General features: G+C 34.7%; 1 long non-coding RNA gene across 2 annotated transcripts in view; it reads right to left on the reverse strand.

Annotated features, from left to right (window-relative positions):
• The window catches only part of LOC308560680, a 50,122-nt gene that overhangs the window by 5,194 nt on the left and 29,424 nt on the right, over positions 1–15,504 (reverse strand). For both annotated transcript variants that reach the window (XR_013999366.1, XR_013999367.1), the window contains exon 4: positions 2,060–2,147. This is a non-coding gene — a long non-coding RNA (uncharacterized lncRNA). The remainder of the gene's footprint in view (positions 1–2,059; positions 2,148–15,504) is intronic.

Raw genomic sequence — 15,504 nt, forward strand, 5'->3', positions numbered from 1 at the left:
GGAGGCATGGAAGCATATAACAGCCTGGCAGATCTCAGAGGGACGGGGGGGGGGGGGGGGGGGGGGCAGAAAATAACCAAAGAACTTATATGCATATACGCATAACCCATGGACACAGGCAATAATAGTGCCGTGAAGGCCTGGGGTGGGGCGGGAACTGGGTAAGGGCAGGCAATAAGGGAGAAATGGGGAACATCTGTAATACTCTCAACAATAAAGATTTTTTAAAAATATCAATCTTGATTAAACCAAGAGGTGCCAATGGAAGATTTTATAATACATTTTATATATAATGAAATCCTACAACACAGCTCAGAAAAATAAATATTAATCAGTGTTAACCCAGTGGCTCTGCAGTATAAGCAGGCATAACATCATGTCTAAGTTTGCCCCGTAGTCCTAGATAAGGTCATATAGCTCCTTCATGATAGAATCACTCTTTGAAAAAGACAGTGGGCTCTGTCATCGCCAATAGGCAGCTCCAGGGAAGCTCTAATTCCAGGAAGAACATTAGAGCCCACAGGGAGATAAAAGCAGCTGGTTAAGGAGAGACCTAAAAATCCCTGGCAGCTGCTAATGGGCCCAGGCCATGCTGAGCTCAGGTGAGAGCCCTTGGTAACAAGACCCACCTCCAAGACCTTAAGACTTGAGGAGCAACCAACAGACCACTGGGATTGTTAGCTCTTTTCAGTGGAAACTTGTGTTTCTCCCATGGTGGAAAAGTGAGAAAAAATATAAGAAGCAAGGGAAATAAAAAAGAATACAAGAGGAGGAAAGGAAAAACTAAAGGGAGAGCACCCATTATTTTCAGCACTAAATTATATATAATATATTGACTTTACAGTGCTGCTTCATTTAATCTTCACACCACCCCTAAGAGTACTGATATAATCTTCATGTTATGCATGAGGAAATTGAAAGTCAAAGAGACTGGAAAAAAACACACCACTTGCCAAATATCAAATAGTTCGTAAGAGTCAACATCAGGCCTGTGAATTTTTACCATACACAGCCCTTCCCATCTGCTCCACTTGCTCTATATAACCAAGGATTTGTTTGCTTTTTGCCCCACAAATTTTCTGTGTGAGTAGAATAGTAATTATCTTCTGGGAGGTATATCTTTTGAGATTAGTGTTCTAGAGAAGCTGCATTGTCGGCAAAGGAGTTTCAGAAATGCAGTGCCCATTGGAGTGGCTGGGGTCCGGGCAGTTCTAAGTATCGAAACCTAACTCCCAACCTCGTTGTTCAGCAAGGCCTCTCCGACACTCTGCCCCTCTCCTACCTTAGTCCTCCGGGTGATCTATTAAATGGCTGTCCCCCACATGTCATTTCCTAGTGCAAGGTATTTATCACTTCTTTAAACTGTGTCTTAGTCATCACGCTTCTCCTCTCCCGAGCTTCTAGTATAACTTTCTCATGCTCTTGTTAATGCAGTTTATTCACTTTTACTAAAGGCAGGACCCATAAGCTGAGCGATGAAGAGAAAGAAAGAAGGCACCGGATAAAAGAAGCGAGAAGAGGGAGGGGGGGAGGCAGGAGGGAGGGAGGGAAGAGAGGGGGGCGAGCGAGCGAGAAAGTGAAGGCAGAGGAAGCAGGGCGGCAGGGGGACGGTCGCAAATCTCCTGAATCCTGTTAGATTGTTTTCCCGCCTACAGACCTTTTTATTTTTTTATCACAGAAGTTTTAGAAATTGAATTTTCAATACCTAGTCCAATTCTTTACTGTATATATGTAAGTAGAAACTTCACCAATATCATTGACTTGGGTGGCTTTGAGACTGCCCTTTTCCTCACACGCGGCTGTGTTTCGCCGTGATAGCCATAATCTAGGCTTCCAGGAACAAACTGGGCAAATATACACCTAGAGCCAAGATTTGCGGTTCAGATGTTTTCCTTAACTACTTAAGCATTATAAAATATATTATACATTGTTTTACTCAACAATATTAGTAAAACTTCTGATGATAATCTAAAAAATAAGAAATACTTCAAGTTTAATCAGCAAGAGTATCTTTTTGCGCAAGTAAAACTTCTGTCCCTGGGATTCTGAGTGAACTTACAGGCGCAGAAAGCCAGTTCCTGGAGACTTCCAGCTGTTTAATGGGACTACTGTAGAGACCGTCAGGATTCCCTTTGTCTTCCTATATTCTAAAATGAAACAGAAACATAGTGTTTGCAGAAACATAGTGTTTGAATCTTTAAAGCGAGCAAAGCAATTTTCTGATGCTTTTTAGAAACAGTGTTTTCGTAAACTATTTCTAAAACTAAAATGGAGAGAAAATCAGTTTACTGCAAGATGCATGACCTTCAAATGAAAAGTAAATGATAGTTGTAAAGGGTGTTCCCCTGCTTCATGCTTACTTTATAATTAAGATAAACCTCAAACAGAAGCTTTAGAGCAACACACACACACACACACACCTGACATAAACTACTGCATTCCACTGTCATGAAAAATATAAAGCTGTCCCAAGGGCAAGTAGAATGAGCTTCTCAGCTACTCTTCTGGGCTTCAGTATGGCATCTTGACAAGTAGATAATCTTCAGTACACAAAACAACTCCACAAGTAAAAACCAGTTCAAAGACACCCTTTGCAGAAAGTCAGTTCTTTATTCTGACACAACATTATGTAAGCCCTGGATTAGAATCTAAATTTGTGAAAGATGTTCCAGTAAATTGTCTCTGCTCTCTTTTTCTGGGATTTCTTTCTTTGGGTGCTCTAATTAAATTAATTACATTTTTAACATAGCTGTCATGATTTTGAAGTGTTACTGTTTGTCTTTCTTGCAATATTAAACAACAAACCATATTTCAAAGGGTTAAGCATATTCCACCTGCAAAAAGGTAATGAGGAATGTGTGAATATTGCTTGAACAGAAAAGGTTATAAAAGATGTTGCTACTGTGCCCATGTTTAACTATTTTTAGTAAAATATTTAAATAGCTCCAACTGAAGTCATAGTAACACATTAAAGATTGTATGCTTCATGATGATTATAGCTTTGTTGGGTTATTAAAGCAATAGACTGTCTTTCATCACACTGAATTCCTTTTTTTGTTCAATTTTCTTCCTGCTCAATATGTCTTTATATTCTATTTGAAATACAGATCTATATTTTTCATTTCTAAATCATTTTATAGCTTCCTAAACTTACCTAAAGTATTGCTTACTTCAAAATTGAGATGCTTTTATTATTCAAGGTATTTGATTCATGTGTATATGATTTTTGGATTTTCTCATGTATCAGAATGATACATAATAAAGAGACTAATGTTAATGTCAGGTGACTGTTTTTTTGTTTAATGTGCTAAGTAATCAAATTAACTATGCATACAAAAAGTAGTTAGGAGATACACAAAACAAAAAATTCTAAAATATGACATCAAAAATACAAAATGTAGGAGGGGAGAGTAAAAATGCAGTGCTTTTAGAATGTATTCAAACTTAAAAGCCTATCAACTTAAAAGAGTGTATATATATGGGGGGGGGAGGTGGGAGAGAGGAGAGAGTCTATATATTTATATATATGTGTGTATATATATATACACACATATATATATACACACACACACACATATATATATAAAGCTCATGGTAACCACAAACCAAAAATCTACAAAATATACACAAAATATAAAGAAAAAAGAACCCAGCATAACACTAAAGAAAACCAGCAAACCATAAGGAGAGAGACCAAGAGCAGAAGAAATGAACAAAGAAGAACTACAAAAACAACCAAAAACCAATTAAAATAAAATTGCATAAGTATGTATCTATCCATAACTACTTTAAATGTAAAAGGATTAAAATCTCTAATCAAAAACATAGGGTAGCTGAATGGATAAAATACAACCCATGTATATGCTTCCTACAAGAGAATCACTTCAGATCAAAAGACACAAACTGTAAAAAGAGACAAGAAGAGCATCCATATAAAAACACACCCAACATAGAAGCTCCTAAATATATAAAGCAAGTATTAAGGACATACATGGAGAAACTGAGATTATTCTAATAGGAAATTTTAATATCCCACTTACATTAATGGACAGATCATCCAGTAAAAGAGCAGTAAGGAAACATTAGTCTGAAATGGCACATCAGAGGAGAGGACCTTAATAGATGTAATAGATCATTTTACTCCAAAACTGCAGAATACACATTCTTTTCAAAGGCACATAGAACATTCTCCAGGATAGATCACATCTTAGGCCACAAAACAAGCCTCAATAAATCACGATTGAATTCATATCAAGCATCTTTTCTAACCACAACAGTATAAAACAAGAAATCAATTACAACAAGAAAACTGAAGAAATACAAACACATGTAGACTAAACAACATGCTAGTAAACAACCAATGGGTCAGAGAATAAATTAAAGAGAAAAATTAAAAGATATCTTGAAACAAATGAAAATAGAAACATAACTCTCCCAAATCTAGAGGATGCAGCAAAAGCATGTCTAAGAGGGAAGTTCCTATCAGTACAGGCCTTCTTAAGAAACAAGAAAAATCCCAAATAAACAATCTACCTACACCTTAAGGAACTACAAAAACAAAAACAAATTCCAAAATGAGTAAAAGGAAGGAAACAATAAAGTTCAGAGCAGAAATAAATAAAATAGAAACTAAAGAATCAGTAAAAAAAAAAAAAATGATGATACTAAGAGTTGATTCTTTGAAGAGAAAAACAAAATTAGTAAACCTTTAGTCAAACTCGTCAATAAAAAAAAAGAGAGAGTACCCAAATAAATAAAATCAAAAATGAAAGAGAAGTTATAACCAGCACCACAGAAATACAAAGGATAATAAAAGAATACTGTAAATACGTATATGCCAAAATATTGGACAACCTAGAAGAAATGTATATAAATTTCTGAAAACATACAACTTTCCAAGACTGGACCAAGAAGAAATAGAAAATCTGAGCAGACCAATTACTAACAATGAAATTGAATCAGTAATCAAAAAATTTGCAACAAACAAAAGTCTAGGGCCAGACAGCTTCACAGGGAATCCTTCTAACGCCATTCCAAAAATTACACTTCCAAACTCATTCTAAAAGTCCAGCATTACCCTAACAAAACCAGACAAAAATGCAACAAAAAAGAAAAAATTACAGGCCAACATCCCTAATAAATAAAGAAGTAAAAAAATCTCAGCAAAATATTAACAAACAAAATTCAATAATGCACTAAAGAATCATACACCATAATCAAATGGGATGTAGTCCAGGGATACAAGGATGGTTTAATATACATAAATCCATCAACATGCTACAGCACATTAATAAAACCAAAAATGAAAATCATGACCTCAATAGATGCAGAAAACTTATTTAACAAAATTCAATATTCATTTATGATAAAAACTCTCAATAAGGTGGGTATAGAGGGAACATACCTGAACCTAATAAAGGCTATAAATTACAAACCCACAGCAAAGATTATACTCAGTGGTGGAAAGCTAAAACTTTTTCCTCTAAAAGACAAGGATGCTCCCCTCACCACTTTTATTCAATACAGTACTGGAAGTCCTACCCACAGCAATGTGCAAGAAAAGAAATAAAAAGAATCCAAACTGGAAAAGAAGATGTAAAATTGTCACTATATCCAGATGGCATTATGCTATATAGAGGTAATCCTGAAGATGCCAACAAAATCTATAAAAACTAATAAATTCAGTAAAGTTGCAGGATACAAAATTAATATACCAAAATCTTTTGCATTTCTATACACTAATAATCAACTATCAGAAAGAGACATTAAGAAAACAATTCCATTTACAATCACTGCAAAAAGAGTAAGTTAACCAAGGAGGTGGAAGATTTGTACTCTGAAAACTATAAAACATTTATAAAAGAAATTGAGGATGACACAAATAAATGGAAGGATATACTGTGCTCATGGACTGGAAGAATTAGTATTATTAAAGTGTCCATACTACCCAAAGCAACTTATAGATTCAATGCAATTCCTATCAAAATATCAGTGGCATTTTCACAGAACTAGAACAAGTAATTCTAAAATTTATATGGAACCACTAAAGAACCCAAACACCCAATGTAATCATGAGAAAGAACAAAGTGGGAGGTATCATGCTCCCTGATTTCAAACCATGTACAAATCATGTACAAAAATAAACTAAAAATGAATTAAAGACTTAAAACATAAAAACCATAGAAGAAAACATAGGCAGTGAACTCTTTGGTATTAGTCTCACCAATATTTTTTTGGATACATTTACCCAGGCAATGATAACAAAAGTAAAAATAAACAAATGAGACTACATCAAACCAAAAAGCTTTCCAACAGTGAAGAAAACCATGGACAAAATGAAAGGACAACTTAATGAGAAAAGATATTGCAAATCAAATGCCTGGTAAGGAACTAATATCCAAAATATATAAACAACTCATACAACTCAACATAAAAATAACAATCCAATTGAAAAATGGGTAGAGGACCTCAATAGCCATTTCTCCAAAGAAGGCATAAAGATGAACCACAGCCATGAAAAAATGTTCAACATCACTAATCATCAGAGAAATGCAAATCAAAGCTACAATGAGATACCCCCTCACCCAGTCAGAATGGCTGTTGTGAAAAGGCAAGAAGCTGGAAAAAGGGGAATCTTCATACACTGTTGGTGGGATTGTAAATTGGTAAAACTGTTATGAAAAACAGTATGGAGATTACAAAAACTTAGAAATAGAACTAACAGATGACCCAGCAATTCCATTTCTGAGTATTTATTCAAAGAAACACTAATTGGAAAAGATATGTGGACCCCTATGTTCGTCGCAGTGTTATCTACAACAGCCAAGATACGGAACCTACCAAGTGTCCATCAATAGAAGACTGGATAAAAAAGGCATGGTACATATATACAATGGAATATTATTCAGCTATAAAAAAGAAAGAAATCTTACCACTTGCAACATGGATGGACCTATAGCATACTGTGAAAGACAAGCACTGTGTGATTTCACTTACACATGGAGTGTAAAAAAAAAAAAACAAATGAACAAACAAAACAAAACAGAACCTGACTCATAGATAGAGAACAAATGGATGGTTGCCAGAGGGGATGTGCGTGAGGGGATGAGTGGGAAAGGTGAAGGGAAATAAAAGGTACAGACTTCTAGTTATCAACTAAGTCATGAGAGAACACAGTCAATAACATCATAATAACTTGCATGTTGACAGGTGGTTACTAGACTTATCGTGATCACATCATAAGGTATATAAAGTCAAATCAGTGTGATGTACATCTGAAACTAATATAATGTTGTATATCAACTATACTTTTAAAAAAATTAAAACATAAATTTAAAATAATAATTTTTTAAAAAAAAGAACTGTCAACTTTTCTTGGCCTAGTTAATGTTCTCTTTGCTCGAACATTGAAACTTAGAGCTGGAGTCATTTCCTACAGGGAGTTCCCCATATACACCAAGTGCAGGCTATTTCCTTTCTATTTGTCCCCATAAGACCAGGATATAAGATCTTCAATCCTAACATAGTGCCTAGTTCATAAAAAGCATTCAATAAATGTTTACTGTTGAACTGTTTATTAATAATCTTAAAATTGGTACTGGAGGTAATAATAGCAGCTAACATTTACTTTCTAGGTAACCAGTAATGTGCTGAGCAATTATTATGAATTACTTTATTTTATCCAGAGGGCCTCCATGTGAGTTTTCCAGACCAGCAGGTCAACAAGGCCTGGCATCTTGATAGAAATGTAAATTCCTGGGTCCTACCTCAGATCTGATGAATCTGGAACTCTGGGGTTGGGTCCTTATAGTCTGTGTTTTAATAAGCCTTCCAGATGATTCTATGCCTGCTAAAGTTTTAGAAATACTGCTCTAAGATTAAATGGGCGTTTTGTTGCCTAACAAGAATTGTTTTGTAAAAATAAATCTTGTTACATGAAAAATGTCCCTTCTAAAAGAATCACAAAGATCCCTATTGTCTTCTAATTTTAGTCTGCAGGCTCTTCTAAGAGAAGAGAGAAAAGAGTCTGTTAACTTTTACTGCTGTTTGTTTTCATTGTAATTTGCTAATTAAAGTTATTGGATTGTGTGCCCACCACCCAGAGTCAAATCTTCTTTCATTGTCATATATTTGAACCCCTTTGCCCTTTACTATTCAATTAAAAAAATAAAATAAGTTATTGGAACAAACTTAAAACATCCTTATACAATGAGAACTTGTTTAAATTAGTGTTTCTATAACTCATTCCAACTTTATTGTCCATATAAGTGGTCAAACAGTGCACAAATTGTGTCATGGCATAGTTATATACTTGGTACAAATTCTAAATTTACTGATACTGCTCACTAGCAATTTAGCAGTCAACACTGCAATCCCGAAGTGGTTTTGTCCAGTAAAAGAATTAAAATGTCGCAACTGGTTTCTGTTTTCCCTGATGGTGACTACAAGCCTACATTGCTACATTTTCCCCCTAACAGTGTGAGAAACTAAAGAAGGCCAAATTGTCAACGTCCTATCATTTTCATGAACAAACTTCTTTTGAGAAAAGATTGTGTATAAAGAATTATGTATTGCTGTATAACAAACCACCCTAAAACTTTTGAATTTAAAGCAAAAGACTAATATAATAAATAACAGCATTTATTTTTGCTCACAAATCAGCAATTTGAGCTTCTCTCTGCTCCAGACAATGGGAGCGGGGGCAGCCGCACTAGGGCCCAAGTATACAATTCCCAGGGGGCTCCGCACATGGCTGGTAAACTGCTGTTAACTCTCAACTAGCTCGGCCAGGGGCCTCTATTCCTTTTCATACGGATCCCTCCACAGGGCTGCTTGGGTTTCCACATAGGATGGCAGTTGGAGTCCCAGGGCAAGGATTCCAAGGCGCGGGAAGCAAAAGCTACTTGTCTCCTAAAGTCTTGGTCACAAAACCATCGCCAGTTCCTTTCACTCTGTACTACTGGTCAAGTAGTCACAGAGCCTACCTAGGTCCCGGGGAAGGATCACAGACCCCCACTTGTTGATGGGAGGAATCTCAAAGAATTTGTGGCTATCTTGAATGTGCCACAAATTGTTTATTAGCTTAAATATAGTATAGATTTTGAGCTAAACATATTTCAAGACTTCTTTGGATATGTGTTTTTTCTTTTAGGTTCTTTATAAAAGTGTTCTTACTTTGAAGTTAAAGGAGAGTGAAAAGAAGAAAAAATAGAAAAACTAAATATCCTCAAGAATAAAAAATAGAGAGAAAAAGTTGAATACTAGCATCACCTACTAAAACTAGGTCTGTAACTGGGCAAACGGTAAACAAGGAATTCACAGTGGGTCACCTGGTCACTTACCCCTGTCAGGTCTGAGTACAGTTAGGCATCATGAGGCAAGCAGGCCTAATTCTTAGCGTTCTGGTGTCTTAGTGAGAGTGAGTGGATGTATAAACGCAGCTAGTCTCAACTCAAAATAAAAAGGGAAAAGAGTGCACTTATTAATACCGAAATACCTAAATCCCTCAGTAATAGATGTTTAATTTTTATTGAATTATTCAGAAATTTTTTTCTTAATTCTCTACTCCACATAATCTTTGGAGTACAAAATAATTTACGGAAACATTTTAGATGAACTTTAAGTGTTACCAAATATACCAGCTATAGAGTAAGAACAGGACAGTAGAAGAGAGCAATTTAAAGGGCTGATTCATTCCTAATTTAGACAAAATAAAAACTTATATGAATAAAAGAAATATTTGGGTTTGCAATTAATTGTGTGGAGCAGTTAAGAAATATTCTTATATCAGAGGCAAAGTTTACACCCTAAACCATAAGGTGGGTCTACAAGTTGTTTTGTTACTGATTTGCAAATCCATTGGTAAATGCTTTGACTTAATAGAGATTGACCATCAGTTGGCAAGTCACTCATTAAATTTTATAAACACACCACATCTAAGAGAAACCAGCAACATCAAGGAGTAAATAAATGAAGAGAGAATTCATTGCCGAAACATCTGTAATTTTACAAGGTAGCACTCAAGAACTATGCATTATTTTAACTATTACATTGTTGAGTGGTAATTTGAACTAAAAAAGTTTCTTGGAGTCAAGGCACTTATGCTTCAGATGCAGTCAGCTGCTTCCCTCTTCTGGCCAAAGGTGGAGGACAGTTGGATTTTTACTGTTGAACCTGAGCAGGCTTGTCCTCACAATCAACTCTAAAATGAGGTCTTACACAATGAAAATTTACTATACTTTCAATCACCAGATAAAAGAATATGATTCAGAAGCCATAGGTTAAAATACCTAGGAATTATTCTGTAGGGAAGTCCACTGAGCTTTTCCTTTGTAAGATTTAAATTTTCTGCAGTGTATACACGATTTAAACGTGTTTGCTAGTCTTCGGACTAAGAAACAAGGGGTTTCTTTGCACTGAGGTCACTGGGGGTTAATATATTTTGATTGTCAACTGAAATGATTCATGGGTAGTGGAATGAGCACTGGTGGTTCTTACAGGGGAGGAGAAATTACCAAGATAAACTCCAGAGATTTCTACCGCAGCTCACAGAAGTAAATGCAGTGTTTCTGCAGGATCTTACTGATACCTGCAAGCCTTATGAAGGACGACCACAAGATTAAATCATGAGATTTATAAACTCAAAGATATGTTTCTTGTTTGGAATAATTTAAATCTCCCTGTGGGTCTGTCTATTTTGGACCAAAAAAAAAAACATACATTAATGAAAATTTCAAGAGGAAATAAATTTTCACAAAAAGGTTTTTATAAAGTGCTCTTTGCCTAATTTATTTAATTACAAATCTGGGTAATAGCCATCTTTATCAATAAATATCACTCCATATGTCACTCAAAGGAATAAAGCCTAGGATAATAAATTCTATCGAAATTAAGATTTGTAGACACATGTGCTGTGAAATATTAAGAAATAAAAAGCAACTAAAGGAACTGAACTTACTGATTTGAGAATATCTAAATGCAAACGGTAATTGAAATCACTAGGGATTTTTGTGAATAAATAGATTTTCACATTTTACCTGTTGGTGGTGCAAATTATATAAACAGATGTCCAATTATTAACCATCCCTGAGTTCCAGGAATAAATCCTTAGCCACATGTCATCATTGATTTTAGCACTAAAATGCATTTGCTTATATTTTATTTAGCATTTTTATCTCTATGCATAAAAAAGTTTAATCTATTTTTTTATTTGTGCAATTTTTATCAGACGGCAAGATTTTGCTAACTTTATAATAGAAACAGGGATGTTTTTTATATTTTTTGTATACTCCAGAACATTTTTTAAACTAAGGGAAATAATGTGTCCTCAAAGAATTTATTTTAAAGTTGCCTGTGTAATCACCTTGGCTTGGTGTCCTTTTTAATGTAATTCTTTAAATTTAAAAAAAAAATAGTCTTAAAATCTTATCATTCAAAAGTTTCCTCTCTTTTTCTTTACTCAGTAAATACATGCATCTCCTTGACAATCATCTGATTTATTAAAATATAGTAACTTATTAATACACATTAAACCATTTTACACCTCTCTGTGAGAGATGCTGCTGGTGACCTGCCCAATACCCGTTGCTTCCTCTCCTTTTTTAATATTTTGTTAGGCATAACATCGTACTCAGTTAAAAATGCTTCATCTCCCAGCCTCCTCTGCAATTAAAATGAGCTGTGCAAAATATTTCTGGTCAACGAAAACTCCGTGGGTGGAGCTTTGTCGTCACATCGAAGGGTTCAACCTCATAAAGATGAGGCTTGTCACTGTCTCCTGTCCTGAGTCTTGGGCTGCAGAGGCAATGCTTGCAAGTGGGCCGGCGATCTAGTGAGCAGGCGGCCGATGGCCACAGAGGGAGAATAGCAAAATAGGAAGCTCTAGGTCCTGGGGGTGGTGTTTTTTCTTCCTTTTATTAAGATATCATTGCCGTGCAGTGCTGTGTAAGTTTAAGGTGTATAAAATAATGACTTTATATTGAAAAATATTACCATAACAAGTTTAGTTAAACATCCTTCATCTCATATAGACTTTTTAAAATAGGAAAACACTTTTTACTTTGTGATGAGAACTTTCCTCTTAGCAGCTCTTAGTAAATAATAGAGCAACGCTACAGTTACGACGCTGTTCCTCACAACCCCAGTACTTACTTACCTCAGTGAGGTGTTTGTAGCTTTTCACTACCTTCTTTCAATTTCCATCCCCCATCCCCCACCTCTGGTAACCAAAAATCTGATCTCCTTTTTAATAAGTGATATTATACAGTATTTGTCTTTCTCATCTGATTTCACTTAGCATAAGGTCCTTGGGGTCCATTCACGTTGCCACAAATGGCAGGATTTCCTTCTTTAGGGCTGAATAGTATTCCATTGCAAACAGTGTATATTTCCCAAGAAGTCCTGGCGCTTGACGGTGGTGCTGAGCTGCCTTTCTAGCTCTGTACTGCTCACTCCTGGAGTCCTTGTTGCATAGAGTAAAGATAATTCTAACTTATTTAAGCCACTATACTAGACATAATTATTTGCATCCAATCCTTTTCTAAATGATACACTCTCTTCTTGTAACTCAGACCTGTTGTGAAATGCACACAACATGCCACACATGGCTGTATTTTATGCTAGTCACATAAAGTCTTTACACTGGCCTGTGAAGTAAGTGCCCTTGTCTTAATTTTATGAAAGAAGGAACAGAGATAGCTAATAGTTCACAATGATAAAAGTTTAAATGCGGGAAATGTGACTTCAAACCCCAAACTTAACAATTTTGTATATAATGCCATCACCACAGTATCTGAACAAGTGCTCAAAAAATGAGGTGGGCCAGGCCAGCGTGGCTCAGAGGCTGAGCATCGACCTGGGATCCAGGAGATCACGGTTCGATTCCTGGTCAGGGCACAGGCCAGGTTGTGGGCTCGATCCCCAGTCGGGGGCGTGCAGGAGGCAGCCCATCAATGACTCTCTCATCACTGATGTTTCTCTCTCTCTCCCTCCCTCTGTCTGAAATCAATAAAAATATATTAAAAAGAAAAAAAAAAATGAGATTGTTTGAGATGTTATTGATAATCGTTATTAGCTCTATACTGACTTATATATTCTGGTTTTCCTGTTAGTCTTGCTGAGATTTGTCTATTAACTAGATATGTTAGCAAAAATGTTTTTGGAATATTTTTAACAATTCAACTTTTTCTATTTTGTAATTCATAATTTTCCCTTCACATTTTTAATTTCTACTATGCCCTTTAAATTATTCTAGTGTCTTTAGCTTCTTTCAAATTGATTTTAAATAGATTATATAATGAAGCTAGTAAGACACATTTTCTTCTAAAATATGGTTTAGATATCAGTGTTGACATTAAATTCTCATTTTTTTCTTTTTGACTTAATACATAATTAGAATTAAAATAAAGCTGATTTTTAAATAATCAAGTTGTAGTGTTTCATGGGATTAAAATATTTATTCTTTAGATAATTTGTTAAGATATTTCTTTCTGGCCTTATCAATTTTTATGAATGTTCAAATGGCATAAAAGGAGATACATTTACTTTTGTTGCCTACAGAGCTCTTTATGTTATCTATTAAATTAAACTTAATAATATTCCTGTGATTCTTATATATTTACTTGACCACACAGACTTGGAAAAGTAGTTAAAATCTCCAACCGAAAATATTTCCATCATTCATTCCTTGTATTTTAATAATTTTACTTTGTATATTTTGAGATCATAGATTATTTAACACATAAAAATTAGTTTTATTTTTATCATTATTGTGAATTGTTTGTTTTAACACTATAAAGCATTTATTTCATGAAATTATTTCTGCCGTTGTCTGATATTAATCAAGACCTGATTTCTTTTTGTTTTGTTTTGTTCCTTTTCATTTCCCTGATTCAATTAGAGTCTTTGTGCGTTTTTAATGCATTCATTTTTGTTGAGGAAAATATTATATTTTGTCTTACTTTTCTCTTCTTGTTCTATTTTCCATTTTTATGCTTTTGCTCTTTATTTGCTATTTTCTTTTCTACTTAGAAACTATTTGTCAGCTATTTCTTTGGAAATACTTTTTCTAATTTTTAATTCGGCTAGTTATTATTATTAAGATTTTTCAAAACATTTTAGTTTATGTTTAACTAAATATCAGAGGGACGAGAGATTAAAAAAAAATCTTTGAGTCTTCCTATTTAAAAAAAATTGTCTCTCCACCTGTTGCAGTCTTTATAAATATTATCTTAGATCTTAAGTCCAGGTTTTCATTACAACAATATTCCTTTTGATATTTACATCTATCTGTTAAAAATAAATATTTACACCATAGACTATCTTACATTTTTTATAATTTTACACTATCTTAAAGAGCTTTAAATACACTGAATGTGTTTTTATACCATGATCACCCCCACTGATCTCTTAAATTTTATGACCTTTGGTTGGCAAGAATACATATCCAAAGTCATAGATTACCTTGAGACTTGAAATATGATAGGCCTGTGTAAAACATTACAGTTCATGATCTTTTCCCCTCAATATTTGGCAAATTTTCCCCAGACTTTTATTACTGTAGCAGAGAAATATGAGTCAGATTGATCTGAGCTGATTTTTTTAGATTATTCGTTTTTCATTGATATAATTTATATACAGCCCCACCATTTAAATAGTACAATTCAGTATTTTTTCAATATAGTCACAAGCTTGTGCAATCATCACCACTATCTAATCCCAAAACCTTTCATTACCCCAAAAAGAAACCCCATATCCATTAGGAATCACTTCTTACTCCCTTCTGCATTCCCTAAAAACCGTAATACACATCTTCTGTCTCTATGGATTTGCTTTTTCTGAATATTTTATATAAGTAAAATAATGCATTTCATGGCCTTGTGTCTGGCTCCTTTCACTCAGCACAGTATCTTCGAGGTTCATCCATGGGGTAGCATGTACCAGTACTTCATTCCTTTTTATGGCACAATAATATTCCTTTCTATGGCTGTAACACATTTGTCTATCTATTCATTAGTTAACAAACATTTGTGCTGTTTTCATGTTTTGGCTATTACAAATAATGTTGCTATGAGCATTCACATGTAAGTCTTTGTATAATATGCTTTTAATTCTGAGGTGAAATTTCTTGTCCATATGGTAATTCTTTGCTTAAAGTTGAGAAACTGCCAAACTGTTGTCCGAAGTGGCTGCACCTTTGTATATCGCCACTGGTAATGGATGAGCACCTCCACTTCCTCACCAACACCTGTTAATTTCTGGTTTTGTTTATTTGTTTGTTGTTTGCTTATAGCCATCCTCGTGGGTATGGCAGGGTATCCCCCTGTAGTTTTAATTTGCATTCCCCAGATAAAAGTATGCATCTTTTCATGTATTTAACGACCGTCTGTACATCTTCTTTGGGGAAATGTTGAAGAGTTAAAACCTTTGTACATTGTTTAATTGGATTATATTCTAAAATTGTTGTTGCTGGAGTTTTTCAAATATTTTGTGTACTAAACCCTTATT

The sequence above is a fragment of the Miniopterus schreibersii genome, assembly GCF_964146895.1.
Source record: "Miniopterus schreibersii genome assembly, chromosome: 8".
NCBI lineage: Eukaryota > Metazoa > Chordata > Mammalia > Chiroptera > Miniopteridae > Miniopterus > Miniopterus schreibersii.